This window comes from Miniopterus schreibersii (assembly GCF_964146895.1).
Source record: "Miniopterus schreibersii genome assembly, chromosome: 15".
NCBI lineage: Eukaryota > Metazoa > Chordata > Mammalia > Chiroptera > Miniopteridae > Miniopterus > Miniopterus schreibersii.
The window spans coordinates 49,580,072-49,597,426 of NC_138115.1; the positions used below are offsets into that span (position 1 = coordinate 49,580,072).

General features: G+C 42.7%; 1 protein-coding gene across 28 annotated transcripts in view; it reads right to left on the reverse strand.

Moving 5' to 3' along the window:
* MAP4 (microtubule associated protein 4) overlaps window positions 1–17,355 on the reverse strand; it is a 115,843-nt gene that overhangs the window by 19,993 nt on the left and 78,495 nt on the right. The gene's annotated exons all lie outside the window — the stretch shown is intronic.

The window sequence follows — 17,355 nt, forward strand, 5'->3', positions numbered from 1 at the left end:
TATTGCCTAAGGCTATGCCCAGCAGCACCACTGCAGGGAGGTTACTCCAGATTTCAATAAGGGTATACCTGAAAGCATTAAAATACCATTAAATTTTAACCTGGGCATAGAAAAAACCTTTCTAATTGGCACAAAATTCAGAAGCCACAAAAGTAACTTTGACTACAAAAAAATAAAAACCTTCAATAAGGCCAAAATAACAAAAAAGTCAGAAGGCAAGTGATAAACAGGAAAAGAAATATCTGAACTTCACACCAAAGACAAATAATTTATTATATAAATTACTCCTATAAATCAGTAACTCCTATAAAGGCCAACAACCCAGCAGAAAAATGGCCAAGAGAATATGAACACAGTTTACAGAAATACAAGTCACTTTTGAAAATAAGGAAAGATGTCTAATTTTTAAGAAAAATTAAAATTAAAACTACATGGAGCCCGGCCAGGCATGGCTCAGTGGTTGAGCGCCAACCTAGGATCCAAGCGATCAGGGTTCGATTCCCGGTCAGGACACATGCCCAGGTTGCGGGCTCAAGACCCTGTCGGGGGCGTGCAGGAGGCAGCCGATCAATGACTCTCTCATCGTTGATGTTTCTCTCTCTCTCTCTCCCTCTTTCCTCTCTCTGAAATCAATAAAGATATATATATTTTTAAAAACTACATGGAGATGCTAATTTTAACCTAACATGTTGTCAAACATTCTAAAATTTGAAAGTAACTGTTGGGGACAATATGAGGACATACACTGCTGGTAAATGTCTGAAATGGTACAACTCATGTGCAGGGCAGTCTTGCAGTATCTCTGAAAATTACAAGTGTAGATAAATTCTAACCCAGAAATCCAATTTCTAGAAATTTATCTTAGAGATACATTCATATACCTACAAAATAGCAAACATCACTGTCTTCTCAGAGCACTATTAAAAAAAGCAAAGGCCTGAAACAACCCAGACTCTGTTAATAGTAAACTAGTTATATCAATGTAATCTCTGAATCTGAAAAAGTAAAGCACCAAAAAATTCTTTCCAACTGATATGAAACAATCTCTAAGTGAAGAAGAAGAAAAAAGCAAGGCACAGAACAGTATGTATAATATAAAACCATTTGTCTAGAAAAGAATGGGATAAAATACATTTTTATTGCAAATACACCTGTACATGCATTAAAAAAAACCTTTGGAAGAATCACGATGAAACAAAACAATGGTAACTTAATTTGAAGGGGGCTGGGGCACAAAACTAGGGAGGATAGAAGACTTTATTTTAAAAACTTTTGGTTTAAAAATAATTATAGCTTCACAGGAAGTTGTAAGAAAATGTATAGAGAGGTCCCATGTACCCTTCAGACAGCCACCCCCAGTGCTGACATCCTCCATAACTACAGTTCACTATCTGGTACAACCCACAGAGCTTATTCAGATTCTTCATTTTACATGGATTCATTTGTGTGTGTGTGCAATGCACCTGCAAGTATCTGCGGTTCTATGCAATTTTATCAATTTCATGTAACCACTACTAATAATCAAGATACATAACTGTCCTAATACCACAGAGCTCCCTCACGGTCCCCTTTATAGCCACCCCAACCCCTTCCCAATCCTTAAATTTCTGGCAACTACTAATCTGTTCTCCATCTCCATATTATTATTTCAAAAATATTAGACAAATGAAATCAATCACACAGTGTGCTACCTCTTGTGTCTGGCTTCTCTCTCCCAGCATAACAATTGTAGGATGCATCAGTGTTGCATGTATTACTAGTTAGCTCTTTTTTACTGCTGAGTGGTGTCCCACAGTATAACTATACCACAGTTTAACCAGTCACTTACTGAAGGGCATTCTGGTTGTTTCCAGTTGTTAGCTATTATGAACAAAGCTGCTACGAACATTTATGTAAAGGATTTTGAGTAAAGCACGTTCATTGTTAGTGTATGGAAATGAAATTAATTCTTATATGCTAATAGTGTATCCTGTAACCTTGCTGAACATACTATTAGTTCTAGGGGTCTGGGGGTAGATGCCTTGGAACTTTCCATATAGACAATCAATCATGTCATCTGAAAATAGAGCCAGACTTATTTCTTCCTTTCTAATCTATATGCTTTTTATTTCCTGTTCTTGCTTTACTGTGCTAACTAGAACTTCCAGAACTATGTTAACTAAGAGTAGTGAGAGGGAGCATCTTTGCCTTGTTTCTGATCTTCAGCTGAAAGTATTGTCTTTCACTATTAACTATTCTCCCTCTTGTTTGATGAGTTTTATCAGGCATGAGTGGTCAATTTTGAATTTTCTGTGTTTATAATTTTTCTTGCTTAGACTGTTGATATGGTGGGTTACATTGGTTGTTTTTGATTACTGAACCAGCCTTGCATATCTGGAAAAAATTCCACTTGGCTTCATATATTGCTTGATGTGATTTGTTAACATTTTGTTAAAAATGTTTACATCTAAGTTCATGAGAAATATAGGTCTGTAGTTTGTTTTGTACTGTATTTGTTTAGGGTATCAGGTATTTTTATGTGAAAAATTAAGTGTTAATTATTATTTTTTAAAAATATATCTTTATTGATTTCAGAGAAAGGAAAAGGGAGGGAGGGAGGGAGAGAGAGAGAAACATCAATGATGAGAGAGTCATTGATCAAGCCCACAACCGAGGCATGTGCCCTGACCAGGAATCGAACCCCAATCACCTGGATCCTAGGTCGACGCTCAACAGCTGAGCCACGCCCAGCCAGGCAGTGTTCATTATTCTTTAAATGTATGGTAAAATTCTCCAGTGAAACTATCAAAAGATTTTTAATTAAAAATTCAATTTCAGTAATAGTTTTATTCAAGTTATCTATTTCATACTAGCTGAGTTGTAATTTGTGGTCTTCAAGCAACTGGTCCATTTCTTCTAAGATGCTGAATTTGTGGGTGTATAGGTGCTCCTAGTATCCCTATTACCATTGTAATGGATGGATTGGTATCTCCTGTTTCTGTTATTGGTAGTTTGTATCTTCTCTCATTTTATCTTTGTCAGTTTTGTTTAAGTTTATCAATTGTATTGGTGTGTTTTTTTAAGAACCACGTTTGGTTTAATTGATTTTATTTTCTTGTTTACAATTTCGCTGATTTCTATCCATAATCTCCATTTGGTACTTTTTTATAAACATCTATTTCTTTGCTGAGATTTTCTAGTGTTTTTATTTATTTCAAGAGAAAACATAATTGCTTGTTGAAGCAATTTTAAGGTGGTGCTTTAAAATTCAGTTTTGTACTTTAGCAGATAATCACTGTTTAAACTTAGCAAGCAGGTTCTGGTTATAGTTTCAACAACAATTTCATTTCTAGAGCCCGTGTAGTCCTGGCCTGCTGTGTTCTAGCTTCAGGAAGCTCTCACTCAACCCATGCTGCTACTGCCTGTAAGGGCTCAAGGCACTTCCCTAGATCACGTGGTTTCACTAGGTGGGGGTTAAGTGATGCCAAACACATGGAATGCAGAGATTTTCCTGGCCTATTCTCTGGCTACCCAGTGCTGGCAGACTTCCTGTTAGATCTCTGCTGGTGCTACTGAGAGTGGGAAGCACCTACCTAGCCTTCTGCTACTGGAGGGAAGGGTGGAGGAAGAAATCTATCTAGGTTTCTTTCTGTCCTGGGGTGGAGGCCTGGAAGACACCAGGCCAATAGGTGCTGCTGGGAGCAGAAAGTACCTACCTTGGTCCCCTTCTGCTACTAAGAAGAAGGCTGAAGACACCAGGCCTATAGGTGCCACTGGAGCCGTCACCTAGTAAGGGATAGGGAATGGGTCTCCCAGCCAGTGTGGGTGGATCACACTGCAGTGCTGCCAATGGACCAGGCCTGCACCTGCTGCCGGACATGGAATAAATAACAGGTAGGCCCTCATGAACTCTGCTGACACTATCTACAGGAGGACTGATCCCACTGCTGCTGCTGGATATGGGCAGGGAAATGGGTTCATCACTGGGTCTTCTACTGGGCTTCCCCTTTCCTGGCCTTTTGGCAAGAAAGAGCAGGCTTTTCTTTCTCCCCCGCCCCCCCCCCATGCTTGGTGATTTCAGGCTGCAGGCACTCTCCAGTGCCCAAACTGGGATATATGGACAATTTTTTAAAAACCCAGGGAACTCACTGCACTGTCCTTCCTCAAGTCCTGAAGTCCCTACCTAGTCTGCCCTCTCCTTTCCACCTTTCAGATTCCTTTCATGATTATCTGTTGAATTATTTCAGAGTATTTAGTCCTATTTACTTGAAAGGAGCAGGACAAAATGAATCAATGTCATCTTGTCTTGGTAGGTGGTTTTCTAATGTATAGAATTTTTTACTCTGTGGTATTTGAAATCATGTATTTTTAGTCAACAACTGAATTTTGTTAGTTTAAAAAATGTGAAGAAAGAATAAAAACCATCACACAAGGCTGGTAATACTGCCTTTGTTCTATAGCAAGCTGAAAGAATATCTTACCACATGTGTGACTTGCTATCATCATGAACATTTCTCAGTAGGCACAGGATTTTCAGTAAACAACAGGACCTCTTCAGGAGGTCTCACTGCCTGTGACATAAGTGTGCAACAACTCAACCAGCACAAGAATGTCACCCTATGAAAAACACATGATCTATGCACAAGCAGAAATGCTGTCCCCCTCCAAGATGGTGCTTCTTGTCATGACCCACATCCTTTGCCTCAGGGGTATATACCAGCCAATTGCTACAGACCACTACCCACATATCCCCACAGTCTCAAAAAAAAAAAAAAATCTAGCTCCTCCCTTCTGTTGGATCTTCCCATTACTACCTGCTGGGAAACCTAGGTCCAAAACATACCTCCCCTCCCCCCACTCACACACACATACAAACACACACACACCTTACACATCATCCAGTTTTCAAGTCCAGTTGATTTCACCTCTGTTATATTTGCCCTATCACGACCTTGGTATTTCACCTGCTACTACTACCTGAATCTAATCTAACATGATTTTTTGCCTCCAATCTTCTGTCTTCCAGTTCATCTCATCTACTGAGAACAGGTGAGTCTTTACTTATTGTCAGAGGCAGTCACCACAGTATTTTAAACACAAGAGTAATCTTTACACATCTTAGGGGTTCATTTGAAACTTGGGTTCCAAACAACTTTCTGGATTTTCTTCTCTCATCGTTTCTTGCCACACTGCAGGTGGCTCTGGCCTATCTGCTAAACCCCCACCCTTCTCCAGAGGCACCTCCAGATGAATGAAGCGGACAGGTCTAAATGGCTAAGATTGGTTAATAAGCCTGTGGTACCTGGCACACAGCTGTCTGGACCAAGCTGAGCCAGTAAGATACATTTATTAACTCTTTCTCTAAAAGAAAAGAAAACTCAGTCAAGCAACCTTGGATCCCTGAGATATAAGGTAGCATGAAGTGGGGCACAAAGTCCCAACCACGTCAACCCAATGTCCTGTGCAGACCAGAGTCACAAAGAAAGCAAAAAGTAAGAGATGGCAGAGAAAATACAGTTTCCAAAAGGGAAGAGAATGGAGCACATATTTAGGGAGAAGTAGAGATCGGGAGAGAGACACATGATGACTGCAGTCTGGCTACACCTCCTACAACGGGATTCTTTCTACAGCCTATCATTAAATAGCTTATTATAAATTTGAGTTCCGCTGAGTGTGTATCCATCCTTTGCAATCAAGTAATTCTTAGGAGTGTCTCATAAACACTCCTCATTGTTCCTCTAACGAAAGTGAGCTTCCAGGCTTCATACCTTTGCTCTCATCAGTCCCTCTGCTTGGAAGACTTTCCTCAGCATTGTTAGGCATCCTAGGTTTCCAAGGCCACCTTTTCCAAAAAGAGTTTCCACGATTTACAATCCTCTCACCAACACTTCCACCACAACTAGGTCATAAACTGCTTGAGGATAAAGACAATCCCCAGTACCTCGACAGTGACTGCTATGTGGCAGGCATGCTGAGTAAATTAATCTTCACATAGTTTTAGCTACATAGAATCTAGCAGAGTCAGCATTCAGACATTTATCAGGTGAAAAGATAAGTGGGGTTTCTCAGTCACTTAAAATGTTTTCCATCAGTATGAACTTCTGTTAGCGTGAACTAGGATGAACTTGTTCTGAAATAACCAAAAACCTTCATGCTTTACCACCTAGAAGGTATCTGGCACTTGGGGATCAATAAAAAGACGACACAACCCAGTCCACGAGGAGATTATGGTTCTGCCACAAGCAGAAGTGAGCCACAGTGCAGGATACCTGCGTTCTTGCCATTTTGGAGTCATAAGAAACCATAGGGGACATATGAAGCTTCTTTGTCCATCTCTGTTAAAAAACACCCAAAAACCTGCCAGGCTTCAAAGGTCCTGTTCCAATTACCCCTCCCCTAGAAAATACCACATCTAATTTTAAGAGAAAAAGAGTAAAAATTTTCATCAAAAGTGTACTGAGATAAATATTAGAGAAAACAGTTCCTAGGAAAAGAGCCTATTTTTACAAACAAAACCCATGTTTTAAATCCCCATTAACAAGCTTGTGAATGATGGCCCTTTGTGTTCAAACTGGACTCAGAGGAAAAGCAGCTTTTTTAGACCACCAACAATAAGACCCATGGGGGCTTGGGGGTGGGGAAGGGAAGAAAGGGCTGGGAAGAAAGGCACAGAGGCAGCCACAAAGACCGCAACACTCAGCCGTTTATTAAGTGCAAGTCTCCCCTTCTCTCTCCTTTCCCTTTCTCCCCACAAATCCTCCCAACCTGCACACCAAAAGAGAAAACTAGAAGCAAGATTGGGTCAAACATGAGGAACAGGAAAAGAATATTAAATAGCCAGCTTTAAAAGGCTCTTTTTCAGCTTGAACAAAAGTACAACGTTCTCAAAAGCAAAACGGGAAACAGAGCTTACACCCAGACTGTGCTACTTAATGAGAGGAGGTCAGTGCTGATAAACCCATTGTGAATCTCCACAGTGACAGATTTTCAGCAAGGAAATCAATCAGCTGTGACTGGATGATATAGGGCTCAGGAATCATCTGATCCAAACCAACAGGGAGCTGAGGGGTGGGAGGATAGGGGTGGAGTAGGCGAGGTGACATGAGGTCAAGGAAAGGGCTCTATTTCTAATGCCCACTGCCCTCTGACCCCATCCAACCCACCCTGAGCCCACATCCTCAGTCCACACTATCTGTCCTGCCAGCAATCAAGCTGACCTAGCCACATTCACTTTGTTCAATTTCTCACTTCACTCCCAGCAACCTTCCAATGCCACAGAATTAAGCTTTCCCCAGGCAGTAAGGAACAGGCTGCCTAATGCTCCTGCCCGTAATCTGTCACTTTGGTTCCTTCCTTGCTGCCTGCTTGTTCCCCACGGAGGCAAAATTTAGAAACATACCATCACGTGGGGTCTCTTCACACAGGAACGATGGAGCGCTCTGGGTTGCAGTGACCTCGATTTCTTTCTTCCCTGCCAGAGCCACCTGTCCTGGCCGTTTCTCACCTCCCCAGCAGACTTGGGAGCATGAATCCGTGCTGCTTCCACTAACATCATCCCGTCCTCTTTCCCTGCCGCTTACTTCAGGAATTTGCTCCAGCTTACACTGGAGATACAGCCCAGCAGTGCCCAGTTCTTTCTTCCCAGAGCTGCTGCTGCAGCTGCTGCTGAAGTGGGTCAATTCTTCTCTCTTCTTGGCCACTGGTTCCTCGCAGGTGGAAAGAGGGAGCTCCTCGGTGGACAGGATGGGCAATTCCCCAGGGTTCAATCTGTAGCTGGCTGTCTGTTCCTCGGCCACCGTCATGGAGCGCCTTACAGCAGAAGCCCCCGGTTTCCTGGGCGAAGGAATCGGCACTGGGCTACTGGGGAGAGGCAGCTCTTCTCGGGCAGGGAGTTCAGGATACTTATCTGCAAGGTTGACAGCTGGGGGAACTGAGAGGTGGGAACATTCAGACAGGGCTCGGCGCATTGCCTTTTTCTGTTGAGGGGCTTGGTTGAACAAGGCCCCCTCCTCAGAGCTCAATTTTTCCATCTCCTTATCGTGGTCTCTGACATGAGAGCTGGCTTTCAAGTATTCCTGGGTGACCTCCACCATAGTGATTGGTGGAGTGGCAGTGGGTGAATGCTCAGTAGTGGGGGCTGGGTGGGTCACAGCCGCAGGTAATGAAGACCCACATTCAAGCTGCCCCAAGTTATCGCTGCCCGCCCCAATCACCTGGCAGCCCTGACTGATGCCATTCTCCTTTCCTGGAGTTGCTGCCCTGGAGCCTTGACAGCCTGGAGCCACTGGATGAAAGTTGGGGTTCCAAACACTGGTTTCCTGCTCCTTCACAGGGAGGTCAGCAGCCCCAGGGAGATCCAGATCTGGCTGGCTCTTGGTCTCTGGTCCATTCTTCCCTGCCACCATCTCCTGAACTGTAGAGGCTTTGTTTTTGTCTGGCCCCTCTCTGGGTCCCAGCTGGAACCTGGCTGTCTTCTGGTGTACCAAGTTCCCCTCCGAGGAATGGCAGGAGTCTGAAATCACATACCTGCTTTCAAGGTGACCCGAGCTTGCTTGATACTCCCTGTCCAGCACGTCAGTGCCGAGCTCTTTGTCTAGCTTTCCCTCAAAGAAGCAGAGCTTATTCGGCTCCAAGAAGCTGGCATTTTTCACAAGCCCGTCTTTCAGCTGCCCGTCCATGCTGACATTGAGCCCGATTTCATTCAGTTTGCCCTCTGTCCTCTGCCACTCAAATCCAGCTTGGCTGATTTCTTTCGGGGACTCCATTCGGCACTCTGCAGGCTTACCCTGTCTGAGCTGGCTGTTCGCGGCAGTGTGAGAGGCTGGCTGCCTGTCTGAGAGCGACATCGTCTCTTCCACTGCTCTCCCCCCCTCGCTACTGGAGCTCTAACACCACCTACGATCACACAGAGCTGGCAGTGACGTCACATCAAGTCCCCATATTCATGACAAACCCCATCTTTCCCCCAATGCACCCCTCAATTCAAGAACTTAGGGGCTAAATCAATTTACTAGTGCAAAAGAAAGGAAAAAAGAATGAATGAAAGAGAAAGAGAAAGGAAGAAATCTGCTACTTTCTGCCCATTCAAATGCCACCGTAAAACTGAAAATGTAATTCCTGTAAACTAGCACTCAGTTGAGATCTGCAATTTAAAATATGGCATGGTGCCAATGTGGCTGCTGAGGATAGTAATTATTCTGCTTTCACTGATATAGATCCATGTATACCCACACATTCACTTATCTGACACTCTGCGCACACTTCCACATTCACCCACTCAAAAACCTGCTTTAAAAATAAGCAAGACTCAGTTGCCAATCCCCAGGCATAACGCTTAAAGAACGATTCTAGAAAATTGCCCAAAATTTCACTTAAAAATACCCCTAATGTAATAAGAAAATTGGAGGCATTCATTTCTCAGAGGAAGAGTGGGTTTGCTGTCATAGCAACTTACCAAATTCACTTGAAAACTGATTTGAATGGAGTCCCCAAAGGCCAGTGAGAGCTTCGTCTGTAGCTCTGCATGTGGAGGTTTAATAAAGGGTTCATTTAAAGAATGCAGCAATTTCAGGGCTTTGGGGACAGATATCCAGTTATAAGACACTCGTGTGACCACATATCCCTGGCATTTTTACTCCTGCTCCTGCTCCCCCTTGGTTTCTTGGACAAGCTGGGTCTCTGCCTTCTGCACCAGCCCTGCTCTTTCCAGCCTACTGAGCATTCAGTTGCCATGTGAACACACTGGAGCAGTTCATCTTCCTCTGACCTCTAAAACATAGGAACCCTGGCAGTCTGTGCCTTGGGGTTTTATCCCCCCCACACAGAGGCCAGTGCCCCTCTTTCAGCATGGTCCTTTGCTGCCCTAGCCTTTGAGCTTATAAACTGTACAGTCAGGACTAAGGGATCCACAAAAGAGAATTCTCGGGGGAGAAAAAGTTACATTTAAAGGACAGACCATAATCTGCCTTGAACAAAGCTGATCTTTGTTGCCTTGCCTGTAAGTCTCAGTTTCTTCATTCATAAAATAAGCGGAATCTTTAAGGTGCCTTCCAGTTTCTCTTTTTTAACACTGTCACATCTCAACAAAAAGGTTGAAATGTACATTCAAGGAATCGCAGATGTGCTGCAATGTCCAACTCACAGTGTGATTTTAACCTGGGGCTCCAGAGGCCAGTATATCCAATAAACTCCACCCCTCCACATGGAAAGGTGCTACCCACTTGCAGAGGCTTGATTGAGGGATGTAGCGGCATGTCTGAAGAAAATGACAATCTGAGTTGACTGCCATATCCTGAAGGGGCAGAGAAGAGCCTAGGGAAAGAACAAGCCAGACAGCTTACCCAAACCCTCCCCACCAGTACCAAAAAAGAAAATCCAAGGCAACAACTAGAATTGCAAGTCCTTGCTACCTTCAAATCTCATATATCCTGTGCCTCAATGATCCTCTCCATAAATAGCAAACTGCAAAATGTGAGTCAGCCAAAAAGGCCCAGCAGGCACTGGGAGAGTGAAGCTGGCTTGTCACAAAGGAGCACACATTCCGGACCAGAGTTCACAATGTGCATCAGAAAGAGGGGTAGCCTGAGGGAAGAGAATGACTAGGCCGGCATCTGGTTACTGCGCCAAGCACAGACTGCAGAGCTACAGGGCTTAACAGCTGGAGACTGGAGCAGCCATCTGGGGAATCAGTGACCAAGAAGAAAGCCGAGACAAGAAGCCCAGATTAGAGGCGAGTGGCCAAGACACCATGTCAGCTAGATGCTCAGGCATACACAGAGCCTGGTGTCACGCAAGGGTCTGAATACAAGAGGAGAACCTAACATAATATGGAGACACCCACAGAATCCCTCTCGCGTGTAGGTGTGAGGTTCCATACACATAAAAAGCAATTTCACATGACAGTTAATACAGAGAACGTACCCACTGCTGCTAGGTTAAAAAAATTTTTTAAATAAGAAAATATACTTATGATGTAGGTTTTTTGTCTCCCAGCAGGGAATTTGATGTGAAATGATAAAGCAGCATAAACCCCGGGACTGGAGAATTAGTGCATAGGAACTCTAATAAAGAAGGTAAACAGAAACAAACCACCACCAACTACAAGATACATTATACAAACCCTAATTTCAACAACAAATTAACAGACAAGAGAAAAGGAAAGGTAGCTGTCAAAATCTGAGGAGTTGCCTAAAGAAAATAACATCCCATTCTCCACATCGTTTAAATCACGGGTCATTCCATGAACTCAGTGCTGCAAGGACACTGAGTATGTGGCTACAGTACAGACCCAGAACACTGGCACTCCTCCAACTTACTCCTCTCATTTTACAGAAGAGCAAGTAGGATCCAGAGAGAAAAAAATACAATGGTTTGTCCAAGCTCAAATGGTGTAATGGAAAAGCCAGAGAAGCAGCCAGTCTTTCCACACCGCTGAGCAAAAATTAATCTTAGTTACTGGATGCCTCTCCTTTTTAATGAAGTACTTCAAGCTTTAATTTGCCATTGTAATTTATCTTTTTGTGATCAATTCAAAACTCAAATTACACATGTGTATGGCTGTACGTGTGTTTGGAGGGAACAGAGTGACTTAAAGTTTGATTAGACTTTTACTTTTGCAACATATACCAAGGAAGACATCACATGGAAAAATAATGAATGGGTCAGTGGCTCTCTCTATGGAGCATGCCCATGCCTTTCCCCACCCCTTCCCCCAAGGCATGGTTTCCTCACCCCTCTCTTTCTCCTAAACTCCAAGGGCCCTTCTTTTGCCTCTATAACTTGTTTCCTGAGCCCATTTCTTCTATAGCTCACTTCTTCTACCTCTATGGCTTTCTAAATAAACTCTCTCATTAAAAAAACAAAAAAAGAATGAATGGGTCTGTTCCTCTCCAAATGAGATGAAAGCTGATGGCTCTGCCAGTGCTCTAGTCCAATTCAGAGCTACAGACATAATCTCACCCAGGAAGGCACGTTCACACACAGGAAACAGCTGCAGCAAAACACTCAAACCTCCCCAGCCACTGCCATACTTGTCAAACTGGTGGTTGAGGAACTTACATAAGTCTTCCAGGGCTGAGCACACCCAGGTAAAGGAAATGCACCTATGAACCGGAAGACTTAAATTCTAGACTCAGCTGCCAATGGACTCCTCACCTCTGGGTTTTATTCCTATGCATTCACTTCAGTGTCACCTCCTCCTTGAGGTCTCCTAGACCCTGACAAGAGAACAATTCGGAGATGTTCTAAATTCAATTACAGACGGAGCGGTTAACCAGTTAATAGCTGTGGACCAACCAGCACACAGCTGTTCAAAATCCTGAATGCATGTTGGAGCTTTGCATCAACCTTCAGGCGTTATATTAGCCTGACGGCACCGCACCCTGGATATGCATGAACTGTCAGGACTGTTGCTTGTAACCACTTAAAACTACTAAATATTTCTTCCTTAAAGAATGTGCACTGTCAAAGAACTATCCGGCTTCACCTTTTCCCGCCCACTTATCTATCGCCAATGTAAATTCTTTAAAACAATTTAACTTTCTTCCCCAAAACATAATGTATAAAAGCACCTGTCAACCTCAGGACTGTGGACATGTTGCTGCTCCACCCAGCCCTGCTGCTGGAGGCTTAGACTTCCTGCCTCAGGACCTGGTCTTTTTCTGGCTAGCATCTGGCTCAGTAAATCCTTTCTTTCAGAAGAGCTTTCTGCCCTGGAAGTTTTGTTCATTTAACAACCTCACCCCCAAAATGACTCCTTCCTGCTTTTGCAACACTACACTTGCTCTACCCCTTCCTGGGATTCGGAAACTACACCATAATCTTGTACTTATGTGCCTTTCCTGGAAGCTTCTTAAAGGCAGGAATAACACCTGTCCATCTCTGCTATGCAGGTGTCCAGCACAGTGCTTGACACACACTAAGTAGGCTCTCAGAAAGGTTCTGCTGATGGCAGGATGGATGAATTCCTTTTGCACCAACTCTGGATCACTTGGCCTGATCTTTGCCATCACTACACTCATGTAGGTAGGTGCTGATTTGAAATGTCCCTTGGGCTAAAGATTCCTGGGTTCCATTCTGCAAGTCTGAGGAAAGTTCATGGATGCCCATGCATCTGGTCCAAAGGTGGTTTCTAAGGCTCTTTTATCAGACCATATAAGACATGTCAAGCCTCCCAGGATGTTGGCTCAGTCTGCAGGGCAGATCTCAGTAGATGTACGGGCAGATGTTTCTGGTTTTGCCTTGTGCCCTGAACTAGTCCTCAACCTGTTCAGGCTTTGGTTTTGATATACTCCACAACTGGCTGCCCCGCAATTCTTTTTATCCGTTACCAAGGCAACAAAGCTACATTCCAGATTGACCAAATGTTCCCTATTATTGTTTCCAGGAAACAATTTCTATAAATTATCACTGTAACACAAGTCAATAATTCCACTGATCACAATGATTGATGACACTCATAAAAGCTGAAGGTTGTGAAGTTGCTATCTGGTTCCTTACCTGGAAGTAAATGATATTTGTGTTTACATATTCAAACATACATGCAAAAACACTTCAAAACCACATTCTAACTAAATTTTAGAAACATTTCTTAGTACATGAGAATCAAGAAAATCATGATTCTCCCTGATTAACTTTCAAAACTTGGAATGCAGAATGCAAATAGACAGAATGAAAAAATTGAAGCTAGTAACCTGATTTATGTGATCCTTAATCAAGATAATTCATATGTTGGGAACCTCAAAACTGGAGGCCACCCCAGTGGCCTAGCCCACATCACAAATCTAAAATACGTGACTTACGGGAAACACCCTCTGTCAAGGAAACCTAACATACACCCATCATAATCCTCCAATTCGGCTTTAGCTAGGCTCACTTTGACCCAGAAGCCAGGACCTGCTCGCCTTCTAAGTAAATATCTTTGCGATACCCCAAATCAGAAGCTAAGTTGTTTTTGGTTTTCTGAATCCTCCAGTGCTACTTGTCAGTCAGAAGGTAAAAGTGTCGGGTGATGAAATGTGAGGGGAAGAACCTCCTTTTAAAGTAGAATAACCAGGTCCTGGCTGGTTTGGCTCAGTGGTTAGAGTGTTGGCCTGTAGACTGAAGGGTCCGGGGTTCAATTCTGGCCAAGGACATGTACTTCGGTTGCAGGCTTGATCCCCGGCCATGGTTGGGGTACATATGGGAGGCAACCAATTGATGTGCCTTTCACGTTGATGTTTCTCTCTCTCCCTTCCACTCTCTCTGAAAAGCAATGGAAAAAATATTCTTGGGTGAGGATTAAAAAAAATAATAAAATAAAAAGTAGTGTAACCAATATTTGCTAGACTTGTTTTCAAAGAATATTTAGGTGCTCTCATTGAAATAAGGCAAATAGTAGCACAGAATTGTTTAAGGGTGAAAAGAATTTAAGTTAGTACTGAGCACATAGTAAGTTTCTTTTTAGTTGTGTCATATATAGATTTCTCAATAAATTTCATTAATATATAGCCAGTAAGATGAAAAAAGTCAGAGAATGAGAGAGTAAATGGGAAGGAAGTAATAAGGAAAAGAACTTCACAAATGGCACTACTGTTAAGAAAAGACATTACCAAACGGGCACTTCTCCAGTTGTAAAATTGTAGCAAGTTCTAAAATTACCAATCGTTTTTTCATCTACTGCGCATATTTTATTTATGTACAAGGGCCTTGAAACTGTTAGGATTTGGACTTTATAAAGTTTCACACCAAGGGTATTTCCTACCATAAACTGACATTCCCAGCTGATGGAAGACAGCTGATGAGCTCAACCAAACTAAAGAAAAAGAAATGAAGCTGGATTTAAAAAGAAGACCTGCCCAGCCAGGCGTGGCTCAGCAGTTGAGCATTGACCTAGGATCCAGGAGATAGTGGTTCAATTCCCGGTCAGGGCACATGCCTGGGTTGCGGGCTCCATCCCCAGAAGGGGGCGTGCAGGAGGCAGCCGATCAATGACTCTCATCATTGATGTTTCTCTCTTTCTCTCTCTCTCCCCCTCTCCCTTCCTCTCTCTTCCTCTCTCTCAAATCAATAAAGATATATTTTAAAAATAAAAATAAATAAAAATAAATAAATAAAAAGGAGACCTGGCCCGGCCTGGGTGGCTCAGTGGTTGAGCATTGACTTATGAACCAAGAGGTCACCAGTTTGATTTCCAGTCAGGGCACATGCCCAGCTTGCGGGCTTGATCCCCAGTAGGAGGCATGCAGGAGACAGCCGATCGATGTTGTGATCTCACATCGATGTTTCTTTCTCCCTCTCCCTTCCTCTTTCTCTAAAATAATAAAAATATTTTTAAAAAGGAGACCAGGCTGTCACTATAGCAGGGGGAAGGGCCTATCCGCAGGGATCCATAACTGTCCTTCTCAAAGCACAATGTGCTAAGTGCACCATCACAGCTCTCCTTGGCTTCCAGGGGAACAACTATTATGGAGCAACAGCATACACTCCCAGTCCCTTACAATTGCCCCTTCAACTTCATAAAAAACATGGTCCCACAAGAAGTCCTTTCCTGACATGTTAAGCTCAGATTTCCCAAAGTATCTCAATGTTCCCTGCTTTGAACAACATGCATAATAAGTGAAAAAATCTTCTGCTAAAGTTTTCCCAAATGAGAGTGGCATAAATAAATAACAAAAGAGGAAGCATGAAGCTTGAAGAGCCGTTAGCGGTATTCTCACTTTCCCTGCTTCCAAAGAAGATACCACTAGCAAAAGATAATTCATTTGTAATTCAGAAAATGTCATTAGGTGTCATATAGATGTAACACTGAGCTGGGCATTAAGAACACGTGAATAAGTCCAAGAGTCTCTACTTGGAGAATAAATGCTAGTCGGAGTCAAAAGACCTAGATTCTAATCTCAGAACAGCTTCTGACTCCCAATTTCTGTTCTCACGATGTATCTCCATTTCTCCAACTAGTAAAGTGCTTATGTATTAAAATTTTAAAAAATAAAATTACTAATTGCCAACTTTCATCTTTTTCTTTTTAAAAACCTAAAACTTCTGGAAGGTTCCTCTGAGGAAAAAATGAGGAAAGCATGGGCCTTACAGTTAAAAAGAGTAGAGTTTAAATTCTACCTCTGCCACTTCACTATATGCAGGACTATTAATGTGGATAGCCTCCATTTTCTCACCTGTAAATGGAAAGAATCCTTCCATTTTTGTATTTTGTGTGTGTGTGTGACTATCTATGTACCTATCTAGCTATAGATACCTAGGTACATAATCTTCAAACGATAGGTGGTCGTTGCTATTATTTTTATTAACACCACTAATATCTTTACTATCTAAACACTGAAAACCATGGGTAATACCATCTGACCACAGCACAAATGAAAACAACATATGTGAGAATCACTGGCAGGTCAGGTAAGGTGAATAATTTGAAGTAAGGAACACAGACAAAATTTAGTAAGGCCAGGTATGGAACCAGTCAGGGTGAAACATCAAAGCCCACATGAACCAATGGTGGTGGGCGTAAAGGGTCACCCTGCCCAGTCCCCTACCACAAACCCAGAGACACTCCAGTCCACTCAGTGCCCTGCCTCAGAGCCCCAGCCTTGCCTGAAGCTCTGCTCCGCACATTCTCCTGCCTCCTGGACATCTTGGAATAAGCCTTACTAGAAATATATAAGATCTATATGAAGAAAACATCAAAATACCAGTGAGCCCGGTTGGCCATGGCTCAGAGATTGAGCTTCGATTCCTGGTCAGGGCACATGCCTGGGTTTCGGGCTCAATCCCTGGGGGGGGGGGGGGGGGCGGTGCAGAAGGCAGCCAATCAATGACTCTCTCATCAATGATATTTCTATCTCTCTCTCTCTCCCCCTTCCTCTCTCTGAAATCAATAAAGATATATTTTAAAAAAAGAAATACCAGTGAGGGAGTAGGACATATAAACTTGAACATGTAATATTATTGAACATGGCATATTATTATGTTGTTGGATAGAAAACTCAACATAGAAGACATCAGCTCTCCTTAGGGTTATCTATACATTTAATGTGATTTCAAAAAAAAGATTGACTGAATTTTTCCCCCTCCAAATTATACGAACCAATTCTCAACTTTATATGTTATAATAAACAACCAAAAATAGGAAAACTCTGAAAAAGAATGAGAGAGAGAGATTTGGAGATAGACCTAGTAGATATTAAAATATATTATTAAGCCACATTGTTATTGAAGCCTCAATGGAAAGACCAATGGATCAGAAAAGAAAGTCCAAAAACAGACCAAATACATACAGGAATTTAGAGCATGACAAAGGTGGCATTTCTGAGGGAGACAGATTATACAAACAATAGTGCAACCACCAAGAAATCCTACCTCCCATCTCATAAACAACACACACACACA